The sequence below is a fragment of the Mercenaria mercenaria genome, chromosome 3 (assembly GCF_021730395.1).
Source record: "Mercenaria mercenaria strain notata chromosome 3, MADL_Memer_1, whole genome shotgun sequence".
Lineage (NCBI taxonomy): Eukaryota > Metazoa > Mollusca > Bivalvia > Venerida > Veneridae > Mercenaria > Mercenaria mercenaria.
Genome location: NC_069363.1, coordinates 34057523 through 34073058, shown reverse-complemented (window position 1 = coordinate 34073058; position 15536 = coordinate 34057523). Strand labels below are relative to the sequence as shown.

The following is a 15536-nucleotide window of genomic DNA, read 5'->3' as shown; positions in this document are numbered from 1 at the left end:
AAAATATCGATAAGATATGGTGCATAGTTTTAACGATATCGACATATACTTGTAGCGATCGCCGCACGTCACTGACGTTATTGACGTCCGAGACGACGTTTCTTACTGACTGCTATCAATATTCATTCCTTTTCAAAGTATCGTCCTTGATTTTCTATTCAGCGCTCATGTCTGTTCACCCATTTACGGAAAGCAACAACACATCAGTCCTTTGAAAGGGATGAAAATACATTTTTACAAAAAATTTCAAATGATCAAGATCCTGGTAATGAACCCCTCGGAGGCTACCTTTCAGATAAGGAAAAAGCGCAAAATCACACGGCACCAAAATCACGTGTTATTTATCGTCTGCATGGCCTCTAACACTGATTTTCCTAATTTAAAACAAAAACGCAGAACAGAGCGCTGCGGTGTTTTCGTCAGAAATCAACAAATTTGCTCTCAGTATAAACAAGCGTTAACACTGCATAGATATTTTCAACGAGCGATGACGTCAATAAAATTTCAACAGCAAACGGCGGAGATACGTAATGTCACGTTGTAAAAACTCATATAATTCAGCGCGTTATTTTGATAAAGATCAGTGGCTGCATTTCACAGTTTTATCAATGAACTAATAATATTTTAGCATGCGGCGACATAGCGTCAGTGGTAATTTTTGAATTCATATGCATTTTAAACGGAAAAACGCCGGAAATACATATTTTGCAATATTATCATAATTGAATTTCTGTACATTTTGATGTATTTTTAATATTATACTCAGATGAACAAGCGCACCATAGACGCAGTGACATTACATTTGGATCAACCCTCGTATAAACGAACAGTTGATGGCTGTATTGGAACAGTCAGTGGTAAAAAATCATTGGGTAATTTCAGTGGGTACACACCTTCATTCTTAAGCCCCACCATGTTCCACAGTCATCCCCTCAACAGTTGGATCAACCCTCGTATAAAAGAACAGTTGATGGCTGTCTTGGAACAGTCAGATGTAAAAAATCATTGGGTAATTTCAACGGGTACACACCTTCATTCTTAAACCCCACCATGTTCCACAGTCATCCCCTCAACATCTGGATCAACCCTCGTATAAAAGAACAGTTGATGGCTGTCACTGGACAGTCAGATGTAAAAAGTCATTGGGTAATTTCAACGGGTACACACCTTCACTTTTAAGCCCCACCATGTTCCACAGTCATCCCCTCAATATGTTCCCCTTTTATATGTAATTGAAAAGATACCATAAATAAAGCACAAATGCTCGTGTAAATAAAGTACCTAGTGTGCATAGACTCAATGCCTCTGAATCAGTTTCATATATTATTACAGATATACATAAAACTTATAATTAAGTGGTGAGAATATGAGAGGACGTCCTACAGTCAAACATGATAATATTGTAAAAACATGCACGCCTGAAAAATGTTGTTTTTTTCTTTAAGGCATAAAAGTCTGTTCCAATCTCTTCATGTTGCCTAACACATATCGCGTATTATGGGTAGGGTGTGCGTCGGCGGTTGTTGATGATAACAGTTTAAATGCTGAAATTTCTTTCAGCGACAGTGAGAACCTGAACAGTTTAAGAGGTGTTTAAATGTTACAAATAAGAGAAAAGAAAAATAAAACAGGATAAAATTACTGAAATTGATTAAAAGCAAAGCTGTTACACAGCAATCTTTAAAGGACTCAGTGACAGGCGGTCTTGCATGATTAGAGGGGTAACCCATGCGGTAAGACTGTTTTGGGAAAAGGAGTGCTACAAATAATCTGAACTGACATGGTCTTTAGGTAGACTAAGGGGATGCATATGTCAAGCTAACCAAGTAGGGCTTCTAAATACCGTATCCGGGAAGGGAGATGGCTACAAGATGATGGTACATTTATCTTGAAAGACGTGAAAAGTTTGTAGCCTAGAAAACCGCCAGTTAAGTGTTTTGCAATTTTGTAGGACTAATTTTTGTATGTTCACCTGTGTGTGCGATGAAAAAAAAGATGAGGTGTATTCTGATTGTGACATGACTAGTAATTTGTAAGACAAGTGACTTGAACGTTCTTTCCTCGTTGCGTTCGTGGAAACTTAATGCTCGTTTTGCATTTGATGTGATTCTTGAGATATGTATGTTCCAACTAAGTTCATTAGTTATGTCAGCACCAAAGTATTTTGCATCTTTAACTAAAGGGTTTCCTGTTGCCCATTGTATGTGTTATTATGTAAGATTAACGCATACATGCATGCGAATGTTTGTACGTAATCCTTATAATGATTTTGACAATCTTAACTATTCATCTATGTGTTTCAGAACGTAGTGGTACACCTCCGCAATTCCGTGGTTACTGAAAAAATAGAAATCAATTAACAAACCGTATTTGTGTTCCTAACATTCTGACTAGTGATTTTTTTAACTTGTTTACATTCTAATTTTGAAAAATGGACGTATTATGTGATTGCGCGTACATCTGTCTAATTTGTCCGTTATATCTCGTGTCCAGAGCATAACTTAATAATCATTCAAGGTATTGTCATTACATTTGGTTTGTTGGTAGGGGGAAATAAGATGATATGCAGATATGATGTGCAGAAAGTTGAAAGTCAAAGGTCAAGGTCACAAATTGAGATCAAAGGTCAAATTTGTCCATCGTAACTATATAATCATTCAAGGCATCGTCTTCTATTTTCCCATATATGTAGAAGGCGATGAAACGGTGTGTAGGGTGCATGATCAAGGTCTGTACGTAAAAGGTTTAGGTAACAGCAAGGTTTATACCATTTGCAATCGCGAATCGTTATAAAATCGTTAAAACGTGATTATGCTGCTAAACGTCAAACGGCTAGGATTTCTATTTTCAAAATTTGAGTTAATTTTTACTCAAAACAAACGCTTAAGTGTGTGAAGTAGAGGTATTTCAAAACGTCGACGTGACGATAACACACGACGTGCCTGTGTTGCAGTCTGTCTGGTATACTTTGGATTATCAACTAACTTACGCTTTAATAGATGATTTTGAGATACCCCAGCTTCATATTCTAATAACTGGGTAAACTAAAAGTAGAATTTCAAAGATTGAACATGATTTTTATATTCTGAGTTATTCAAAAGAAAAAATCGGAACTGCACGTATATATTAGCTCTAACTAAAAATTGGAGGAGAAATAAAGAAATTAAATAGTATGGTTTCATGATTTTCACCTAGATGTATTTCAATCATTCAAAGATCATTTACGGGTAGTCAAAAATGTATGCATTAATTTTACACAACAAACTGTATTATATGTATGTTTGGCAAATTGTTAGTTTGTCAAAATAAATATTCTCTGAATCACACCATATCTATAAAAGATTAAACAAGTCAAATACATAGTAAAAGCTCGAAGGTAACATTTTACTTTCTTCGCCTCTATAGCTGTACCTTTGGCTGTGACACAATTCAAGCATCTTTGGCACTGATACAAATTGTGGAAGTACGATAACTACTATTTTGTAAATGCTTATAAGCATCCCGTTTACTATCTTACTGTTACGTTACCGACGCTTAGAGACCCGTGTAGTACATTTACTGGTACCATTTACATAGTTACGCAAAAAGCAACCATGTTTTTCATTTAGGAAGTGTTTCTTTGTATTTATATATTGCAATAGCTGGTTCTCAGCTTGCCAATGCGTACAGAAAAAAGCATTTATGATATTCAAAAGCTTCGAACTTTTTAACGCAAATATTTTCCTGTTAAATGGACTAATGATCAATGTTGTACTTGGTTAAGAGAGAATTCAAAGGAATAGACAAATGTATTAAACACATGAATATTGTAGACCTTTTAATGGACTTGTATTTTGGTTTCTAATTCATTATACTTCATTGACCTTCATTACTATTTGTGCACGCTAACTTACGCACTCCGAAACACTTAGAAAGAGAAAAAAAAGACAATGCTAAACAAAACAACACTTGTTTTTCATTTCTGAAGTTGATTGTTGCTCTTTGTAACCACAAGATTATCAGACTGGCTATATTTTCTTCCTGAATGAATGGGTGAGAATATGCACTCACTTTTGATGTCTTAGCAGTTGATAACAAAACAAGCAATTAATTCAAGCCTAATGCAATGTGTCAAGTCACAAATTATATATTAAAAGATTGTACAAATATAATTTATTTCCATTAGGCAGAACAAAACACTGAATACTGAGATGCCACAATAACTGTTTACGGTATTTTTCCAGATGTGTATGTTATGCATTTTTTTTATATCAAATGAAATAAGGAAACATTTTGAAATATGAGTGCGTGAGTGCACATATAAACGGGTGATTTCTAGGTATGACCAGAAGACACACCTAAGATCTTCCCGGTAGGCGCGATAACCACTAATAACGTAAAAATGAATGACTTAAACTTTGAATGTCTGAATTAGGATGTGAATAGGTCCAGTGTTGCCATTGGACAAGCATAAATGTTTACACTGGTTTACTACCAGTTGGTTAGAAACAGATTCTTCTTTGTAACACATTATTTGCAGAAATACAAAAACAACATTTATACACACTAACCTTTAGCCTGTTGGCGGCAAGTATTTCTGCCTTTGCGACCAGCGGAGACCAAGATCAGCCTGCACGCTGATCATGGTCTGTTCTGTTTGCTATCCAATTAACTGATTTTCAGTGAACATCCCTTTCAATAATAAATGGTACTGCCCAAATTGAATGATAGACTAGTCCATTTTATAAATTTAGCAGGGTAAAAGTTAATGAACATGAGGCACCTTATGGTAGTTTTATAATATCTTTAAGAAAACTTCAGTAGCTGTGTTATGGTAATTCTTTTCATGTATTTAGACTTTTTGTTTTGCAACTTCTCCGACCTTTGAAAATCTACTAAATTAAGCCCTATCAAAACATAATTAAACAAGTTAAAGCCTAGCAAAAGTTCCTTCTAGGGAACATCTATATAAATATATAATGATCATCTTGTAAAATTTTGGTTGCAACGTCTGTTTTAACTATTGGTCATCAGTGTGTGGAACCCGTTGGATTTAACCCAATGACAAGACTGACATTCCGTATCACCCGATTTTAAAAAGCGTCCCTGGGGCGTTACATTTTGCACCAAGGGGGCGTTTATTTCTGCACCAACATATAAAAAACTAATATTTTGAAAAAGATCTATGTTGTTTTCTATTGCCTGAAAGAAATATCAAGTCCACTATTTCCACAGTATTTACGCTAACATAAGTTGTTAAATCCAACAACAAAGTAAAGTCTCTACCATTTTCAGTTGAGTAAATACGGCAATTAAGAAACACTGGCTGTACACAATGACCCGATTTAAACTCAGTCCAAAAATCCATGTGTTATTAGAAAGTTTATAGAGATGATAGCAGACTATGACAATACTAGCGGACATTAAAAATGAATAGTGGATATTTTCCGGAACCTGTTTTTTCTAACATGTAAAATGGATAATTCACGGAAGTGTTTGAATTTAATCAGTTACTTTTTGCCAGAATTCTTGGAAGTACAGTATGTTTACACCTTCAAAGCTGGTAAGTCATTTTTTGTGCTAGGTATATGGTGGGATCCTAATGTACTAGTGATCTGATGCGCTAACAGTCTACGATCTCGCACACAACAAACTTAGTGGTCATTGATCAAGTAATTCATGGATGTAATTTGTAGTATCTGTCCTAAATGTCGTGAATGTGACATCCGGGCATTCGATTCGTGAAATTGTTGCACACAATGAGAGGGTGGCAATGGGGTTTACTATCACATATTAAACATGCATTCGAAGGTAACGACTTATTTTAACCTTTGTGACAAATGAGATGTTTGGCCTGTTTCAACAACTCCACTTTTCCATCCTCGGGTTTAGTAGTGTGTAATCCGCAGAGCGCGTTCAGCCAGAGAGTCGCCTCAATTAGGAAAGAATAATTTTAACGTATGAGATTATTTCTAAGGTTACGGAGTTTGATTGGCCAGCTTGTAATGACAACAGCTTTCGAGGTCAGTTGATCAGTCAAGTGTGACTTACCGAATGAAAGTGTTCCTAGAGAAGGAACAACAGGTGAATGAAGTATTGCCATGCAATACAAAATCCTCTACTGGAAGGCACCTAATTTTCTCTATCGTTATTTATAGTAACAACAAAGGGAAGTTAATCCTAAGTAAATAGTTATATAATATAAGTCCAGACATAACTCTTTACCAGGTAGAGATAAGTCAAAAAACACCTAAAAATTGGATATAACATGCATGTTGTACCACAGAAAAGTGGTCTCGATTTTCCCCTACAGCCAGTAATAAAAGTAATAAAATAAGCTATTTATAGTAAAACAAAGGGAAGTAATTCTAAAAACAAGGGTGTCTCATAGTGGCGAACATTTGTGCCAAGTTACATCAAAATCCCTCCATGCATGAAGAAGAAATGCTCCGAACAAAGTCATTCTTGTATTTGACCTTTGACCTCTAATTTTGACCTTGCCCTTAGACCTAGGGACCTGGTTCTTGCGCAAGAAAATCCCTCTGATAGTGGTGAACATTTGTGTCAAGTTACATCAAAATCCCTCCACGCATGAAGAAAAAATGCTCCGGACAAAGTCATTCTTGTATCTGACATTTAGCCTCTAAGTGTGACCTTGACCTTAGACCTAGGGACCTGGTTCTTGCGCACGACCCTTCATCTCATGGTGGTAAACATTTGTGCAAAGTAATATTAAAATCTCTTTAAGGAAGCCATCCAGCTGGCTTACGGAAGGTCGGTGGTTCTACCCAGGTGCCCGCTCGTGATGAAATAATGCACGGAGGGGCACCTGGGGTCTTCCTCCACCGTTAAAGCTGGAAAGTCGCCATATGACCTATTATGTGTCGGTGCGACGTTAAATCCAAAAATAAAAAAAATAAAAATAAAAAGATTGTTGATTTATAGACTGGACAGGAAAAAAACCCTTATGGCCTTTGACTTCCAAGTGTGACCTTGACCTTTCAGCTATGGGCCCGAGTTTTGCGCCTGACATGTTATGGAATATTTGTGTCAGCTGATATTTAAATCCTGTTTTAGCATAACAAAGTTATATACCGGACAAGAAAAAATTCCTGTTGACCTTTGTTCTCCAAGTGTGACCTTGACCTTTAAGCTAGGGTTCTGAATGTTACACATGACACGCCATCTCATCATGGGGAACATTTATGCCAAGTATTATTGTAATCCCTTGATGAATGACAGAGTTATTGACCGGACAGGAAAAAAAACCTGTTGACATTTGACCTCCAATCGTGACCTTGATCTTTGAGCTAGGGGTCCGAGTTTTACGCATGACACGTTGTCTTATCATGGGGAATATTTGTGCCAAATAATATTAAAATCCCTTGATGAATGACAGAGTTATGGACCGACACGAACCAGACCCTGTTCATGCCATGTAAACATTTGACTGCCAAGTGTGACCTTGACCTTTGAGCTAGGGATCTGAAAATCGTCTTATTATGAGGTATATTTTTTGCCAAGTAATTTTAAAATCCCTTCATGGATTGCAGAGTTATGGACACCAATCGCGACTGACAATCCAGTGAGAAATCGATAATTTTCATAAATCAATCAATTTTTCATCGGGAGAAATGTATACCTTCTTTAAACCGGCGGAGCTGCATGCTTTCAGCTTAATTGAACCGAATAATCAATACACGAAGATTGATTACCATAAAACGATTTGTATTTATTTTTGTACACGGGGTATGTACACCTATAAGAAAGTGGTGTTCGAGTGTCAATGTTCAGTCTTCAGACTCATACGTGCATTTTAAACAGACTGAAATTAAATAGACGACGGCAAGAGTGTTTTAAAACGTAAGGAAACAAAACTGCATGTTTACTTCCCAATTGCTATGTGTCTTTTACTTACTCACCTACTGACGTAAAAATTATATATAATATTTCAAAGCTATTGTATTAAAAAAAAGGACCTTCACAAAAAATGAGCAAAGAAAACCTAATTTTCTAGTACATAAAGGGCCATAATTCTGACAAAACGCATGTCAAAAGTGGTTCTTTATATACGTACTCATCCAATGATGCTCATCCAATGACGATACACGAGTTTGCTAAGCTAGAAAGCTTTTGCTCTTATAGTATTCAAATAAAGTGGATTCAAGCTAAAAAAGCCCCAAGAAAATCGAATTTTCCAATTATAAAAAAGACATTATTCTTACTAAATGAGTTATGGTTCTTGACTAACATACTCATATTATGAAGATAAGCTACTTTGCAAAGTTTTAAAGCTTTTGTTATAACAGTTTTGAAGGAAAGGTGGTTCTAACCTAACAATATACAAGAAATTCCATTTTTTATGAACGAAAAAAGTCGTTATTCTGACAATTATGGTAAGCAAGTCAGCAAAGTTTCTTACATCAAGGACTACTCATGTAATAAGGATAAACAAGGGTGTAAAGTTCGTTAGCTCTTGTAGACATTGAGAAATAGTGGATCAAACGGCAAAAACTCTTTACCAACGTGGACACCGAGGATCAAGTGACGATGATTTTTTTTTAAACCAGACGAGTTAATAAAATGATATAATGCATCAATCGATTTTGTGTAAGTAATAATATTTCAATATCAAATTATTCTTCTTAGTGTGTAAATCATTTCAAAAATGTACCATTATTAGTACGAAATATCGAGGGTAATTAGCTCTAACAGAACCATGCATTTAGTTTAATTGTCCTTTCTGCTTGATATTGCTCATATACAGATTGTCATGCGAACGTGTACCATATAAATTTATGTCATGATTCTCACATGAATTGTATTTATCAGGTACGTATGGACTAATTTTAGTAATATCTTAAAATGTTTACTGTATCACATTATATCTAAAACAAAGTACATACCAGTCTTCGTCATCATTAAATAGTACAATTAAATCAAACGTTCTTGACCTAGATTCAGATTATGAAAGACATCAAGTTGTGTTAGGGGAGCATCTAAACGATAAAAGCAGATTTATAAGATCAAGACAAAACTTGTAAGTTCGGCAGTGAACTGCTGTTGGGTTCTTAATTTATTGTGCATCTTGTGACGGCAAAAATGGCGATATGATTTTGATTTATAATCTTTGACGATTAAGAGTTCAACTTACATACTCATCTGCCGATTAGGGGAAGTCAGAACGATTTACTTTGCCTTATTTAGGAAAGAACCACTGTCGTACTGAATAACATTACATAACTAACGGACCGTTCCATTATTAAAAGTACATAAACATCGCTGACCTTACAACCGAACTATAATTGATAAACTTATTTGCACAGCACTCGAAAACATCTAAAGCAAAAAAAAAAAAAAAAAAAAAAGATAATCAAAATGCCGGATTGTCCTTGAATATGCGCTTTGTAACCACATGTTCATATTTCAGGTATTATCTGACTGCCGATATCCTCTTCCTGCCATCAAATATTACTTAATGCAGTTTGACATGCCGAGAAGCCATAATAACTATTTACATTTTTTTCCAGGAGTGTATTTATAATCTGAAAATTTGTTTTCGTTGACAGGGCTTTCATTACTTAAATATCAAAGGCCTTTGATAAACGTATGACAAAGACATTTTGATGTATGAGTTTGTGAGTGTGCATATCAAAAAGATAATTTCTAGGTATGCTAACAACTACGTAAATCACCAGTCACACTGTCACGTATTAAGGACTAGGTATTGCAATGTTTTAAAACAAAGTAAACAGCATATATTTTACGTAGAAAAACGTATTGGACAAGGCTATAATTTTTTGGACCGTTCAAAACAAAACGTCGGCTTAGAAATACGTAGTATGTATCTTCTAGCACCTGGTTAAACGTATTTTAAAAGCGTAGCAAAAACACTAGAGACGTACTCAATACAGAAACGTACTAAGCTAAACTCGACTGATACGTCTTTCATACGTTTTTGTCATGCTCATTGTTTTATATTGCTAGACCACTTGCTTCAGTTGTGACGTCTAATAATAGCGTAATAATGGCGTCTCGATGAAATGTGTAAAGTAATCACCGTTTCAAACGATGTTCAGTCTTTGTAATATAACATTGTAGCAATTTAGGCTAAAATAACACTAGAAATAGGAAAGGGTATATGATATAATGGTCATTAATACAATACCCTGATCTGTAATGATGCTTCCGGCTCTCATGGAGGCCGTATTAAACTCGGCTCCAATGCCACATTGGATCCAGACCTGTCAAACTCCTCTCAAGCCGAATACAACATTACTGATCAAGGTACTGTTGTAACAACCCTATTTTCTTTTTTTCAGCCCAGGTAAATAATAATCAGCACGTGCGCATATTGACTTCGTAATTTGACGTCATGGTGTTTGAGCTATTTTCAAACAGTATGTCTGAAAATGTTGCAATAATATCAATGATAGGCAAGAAAAAAATGATCTTACAAGGCATGTGTTTTCCCAACCCCAAGGACAAAGCCTTGCTAGCGCTCTGTTTTCCATTCCAAGTTGTCTAAGGGTTTGAGAAAACCCTGTCTTAAACAGGAAGGCCTGTAAGTTCCTTATAAGCTTTTCCCCTGTTGTTCAGAAAACATGATTTTTTTCGAAACACTATAGTGACCGAAAATGAATTAAGAATATATCACAACTAACAGACGTTAAATACCGTATTTTACTGTCATTATATTTTTCGAGACAACTTCAATAATTATAGCACAAGAATCGTTTAAATATTTTTGTAACTTGAAACTATCTTATATATACTTAACCATGCCATTTTGTTTTTCAAAACACAAACAGATAATAAGAGCAAGGTCGCAGTAAAAATACAAACAAACAATGAAAGATTTTTGTCAGTACACAAAGCCAATGAGATAACAATAAAATCTATAGGAAGATCCTTTATTCTTTGAATGCGGCTTTCCTTGTTGAACTTTTGTCTTTCCTTTCAAATAAAAAGTTAATGGAATGTGAAACACCTAAAATATTAAGAACCCTAGCGAAGTTCTGGACTCAATGCGCCCAAACCGATTTATAGCAAAAAGCGCCGAGATCTATTGTGTTGAAAGTGCGGAAAGTTGTTCTAATCTATATGAAATACAAAAGTAACAAAGTATACGATTTTAGCCTAGACGAAGTATACAAACTATAATTATTAAGCATGAAATATCACCTAAATTGGTTATTGTGAGGAAACTGAATTGCAGAGTTGTCTTAATCATTTCAGGAAAATTCAAAGTTAACAAAATATTAATAAACGTGATGCAATTATGTAATTAACATGCCACTGGATACAAGATAAGGAGTCTTTTATAAATAGCGCAGGAAACAAAGAATTTAAATTTCAACATTTTTTATTTCTCTGTGTCAGTTTCATATTTAATGTATAATAGATACATCGTAGTCATAAAAGTACAATTTTTTTTTGTTCATCAATATTTAAGTTTTTCTAATAATTCATTTCTAGAACAACAAGTGAAAAGCATGAGTATAATTAATTCATATCATAACAACTTGGTATAACAAAATTATAATTTTAAGGATAAAATTAAAAAGACTCTTGATGCTGAGTAATTAAGAAATGAGATGTATTATGTATTATGCTTTAATAGAAAATTTATAGAGAAAAGATAAAATTCAATAGTTGTCCTCTACTGTGACAATCAAATAGATCATTTACATATTTGTACCCTATGACTTTATGTCATGATTGTCACTTGATGCTAGAAACTACCCGTACTTCATTTAGATTTCCCGTTTATCAGATTCCCCATTTATCAAATTCCCCGTTTATCAAGTGCACATAGATTAGTTGCTTTTGTTTTGATAGTTTATATCTTAAGCATGAAATAAATCGCAATTATATCTTAAAATACAATGTAGAAATATATAGAATACTTAGGCTTTTTCGTATCTTATAAAAATGAATAGTTAAATGTTGAAGATAACATTTTACTGGGTCCGTCTTATTTCGATACCTGTATTTTAAACCATCCTTGACCCTGATTCAAGTTCTGTGTAATTTTACTCATAGAAAAGTTACCAGTTTCGTCCGGTGCATCATTAGAATATTTATCAGACTTGATCAATAGCACCTGTATATGATCTAAATGTAAATGTTAAAAGTTAGAATTTATAATTACAAGTTCTCTTCGAATGAAGATTTTTCTTCAAACCAACTGATCTAAAGGTGTCTTTTCTCCTAAAGCCCGTATCACATTTGAGTCTGGTCGGAAGGTGCTATAAACGCGTATTATATGTAAAAGCGAACAATGTTTTAGAAAATATTAACGACATCGGACAAAATATACAAAATATTGAAGATTCTTTAAAAGGTGTTTTTCTAACAATAAACCTAGACAAGTCTTCTCTAAATGCCAAAAGGGAACATAAAAACAAAAATTACTTTTTGTATGTTTATGCAAAATGTGTATCCTTAGACATGTCATTGACTGATTTTAGTAAGCGCATTTATTGACAGAAGATGGCAAACTATTTTTGAAAAACGAGTGCTTTAATGTGTATATCAAAGAGAGTGTTTCTATTTAAGTATGATCAGATTGCATTCACATAGCATTTCTAGGTATAGATGAACTAACCACTGGCTTACAACAGAACAAGAATAAAAGTAAATGGTTTATAAGAATGGTAAAAGTGTGTGGCTTACAAGGATCGTAAAAATGAATGGATTACAAACTAAGTAAAAGTAAATGGCTTACAAGAATCATTACGTGTGAATGGCTAAAAAATCATAAAGGGAAATGGCCTTCAGGAAACGTAAAAGTAAATGACTTACAAGAAAACGTAAAAGAGAATGGCATACCAGAATCAAAATTTGTGAGTCGTAAAAGAGAATGGCCTTCAAGAAACGTACAAGTAAATGGCCTATAAGAATCGTAAAAGAGAATGGCCTACAAGAAACGTAAAAGTTAATTGCCTACTATAAAATCATAATTTTTGAATGGCCTACAAGAATCGTTACATTGAATGGCCTACAAGAATCGTTACATTGAATGACTTACAGGAATCATAGCTTGTGAAATGACTTAAAAGGATCGTAAAAGTGAATGGCCTACAGAAGTCATAATTTGTGAATGACCTACAAAAATAGTTTAAGTGAAAGGCTTACCAGCCTGACAAGAATTATGTGCAGAGAATAATGAACAAACGTTTCATCATACAAATAGCAAGGCCAGTCGATGAATATAAAAAGTGGGTAACACATTTTTTACCTAAACAGTAAATGAACATATGCAGAGTTTGGTAACATACATTTTAGCATAGACAAGCAATATAAATTATCTTTAAGTTTGAAAAAACTAAAAGGTACTGGAAGTAGACTAAATTGTAGCACCAGCTGTAAGAATACTTTATTGAAATGAAGTTATGAAAATATCAGACTACTTTCAGTAACTCTCAACCTCAGCATTCATGTACATGGGTAAATATGGGAAGAAGCGAGAGCAATTTTAAGGGAAGAAAACTATCTTGTACATACGAGGATTGTTCAAATATGAATGCATGTAGAATGTTATCTCGCTCAATAATGCGAAAATCACGAGGAAATTAAGATTATTGGGTAGATAAACATGTTAGCTTTACATTGATACAACATCCGTTCAATTTAGCTGTGTCTATCGCTGGCTAAACATTGCATACTCGTGTATACTAATACAAAAATGGTTGGAAGAAGGTCAGCGTACGCCGTTGAAATACGGTCCTATATTAAGAATCGTTGTATTCTTGGCATAGGGTGTAAAGACATTTTTGATGAAATATGTTCTGTTTATGGGTATAATGAAATGTCTTTTTCGACAGTTATTCGTTGGTTTAAGAATTTCAAATGTGGGTTTGTTTCAACAGAAGATGCACCACATGGCCGTCGGCCGAAAACAGCAACGTCTGCTAAGATGGTTGCTAGAGTGAAAGAAATAGTTGCTACTGATGCAAGATACACCGCTAGGCAAATAGCTAGTATGGTTGGCATCTAATTAGGAGCAGCTCATACAATTCTGAAACGTAATTTGAAAATGAGAAAGATCTGTGCTAGGTGGATTCCCCATCTGTTGACAGATGAGCAGAAAAAGGCACACGTGCAATGCGCAAAATTGTTGCTTAAACAGTTTCCAAATTACAATGCACGGTCTTTCGCAAATGTCGTCACTGGTGACGAGACATGGGTTCACTTTTTTGAGCCCAAACAAAAGATTCAGAACAAAATATGGGCAACAAACTCTGGCAAAAGACCATGCATTGCAAAGCATGAGTGTCAAGAAGGTAATGTATGCCATTTTCTTCACATCTCCTGCCATTCAGGTTGCTGTACCTAAAGGCAAATCCGTAAATGCGAAGTTTACAAGACTAAAGTTCTTCAAAAACTGAAGAAATATTTCAAAAATCGAAGACTCGCAACTGGTTTGGCCAATGTCAGATTGCTACATGACAATGCGTCATCGCACAAGGCGTCTATTGTACAAGACTTTCTGAAGCAGGAAAAGGTCATTGTGCTCCCTCACCCTCCTTATTCGCCTGACCTTGCCCCGTGTGACTTCTTTTTGTTCCCAAGGCTCAAAAAATACCTTTCTGGTCGAAAATTTTTTCTGCAATATTCGGTTCTGCAATATTCCATTGTCTTCATAGTATACCTAGAAAAGACTTTGAAAATGCATTCAAGGATTGGATTATAAGACTGAAACTTTGCATATCTGTTGGAGGTGAATACTTCGAGGGGACCAAATAAAATTTTCATTGAAATCTATCAAGGATACATTTTTATGTGCTTAGATGCATTCATATTTGAACAATCCTCGTACTATATTATGTGCTACGGAAGCGACCTATACTAATTAACATATTGATATATTTAGGAAAGACTCGTACATGAACTTGAATTCTGGAAGAAGTGGAAGCTGGCTAGACACAACACCTTATACATATCCTATTTTCTCTAGTCTATGCACGCAGTTGATAACTGCGTTTACATGCTTCTTTGTTTTCAAATCAATACATACGAACTAACAAGGTTAAGCATGTTTTGATATATAAGTTCTCCTTTTCCTCCATATGTGAGAGAACTGTTTTGCTACTAGCCGTCAAGAAATTAATGGACTAACGTCAGTGACGTCGGTTTTTTGTCAAACTTGTGCTCGATGCATTGAATATTACCGTCTCACATATTGGCAGAAAAAGTTACCTTTTAGCGTTTTTCAAATTTCAGCGTCTGGTTCACCCTCGTAGTTGTGCAACTGTGTCGTCGTGAGAATGCTGATCCCAATGCTTTAACGTCTTGGAAACGAAACATTTTTAACATTGTTGATTCTCGAATAAAATTTTATCAAACTAATGAACATCTACTTCCACCAAAACCCAAGTTTACTTTAAGACATTTGAAAAAGGAAATCCAAGAATTTCATTCTAAGTATGTCTTAGTTCCAGCAGACAAGGCGGCAAACAATATTATCATCATTTGACGCCTACATTATATTAATGTTTTACAAAACGAACTAAATAGCACTAAAACTTATACATTGAGTCCTTCTGTTGAAA

The 15536-nt window shown here is 34.9% G+C and overlaps 1 long non-coding RNA gene across 1 annotated transcript in view; it reads left to right on the top strand.

Moving 5' to 3' along the window:
* Positions 1-5294: 5294 nt before the first annotated feature.
* Positions 5295-15536, top strand: part of LOC123523588 (uncharacterized) — a 33368-nt gene continuing 23126 nt past the window's right edge. Inside the window, exon 1 of the long non-coding RNA XR_006681140.2 lies at positions 5295-5542. This is a non-coding gene — a long non-coding RNA (uncharacterized LOC123523588). The remainder of the gene's footprint in view (positions 5543-15536) is intronic.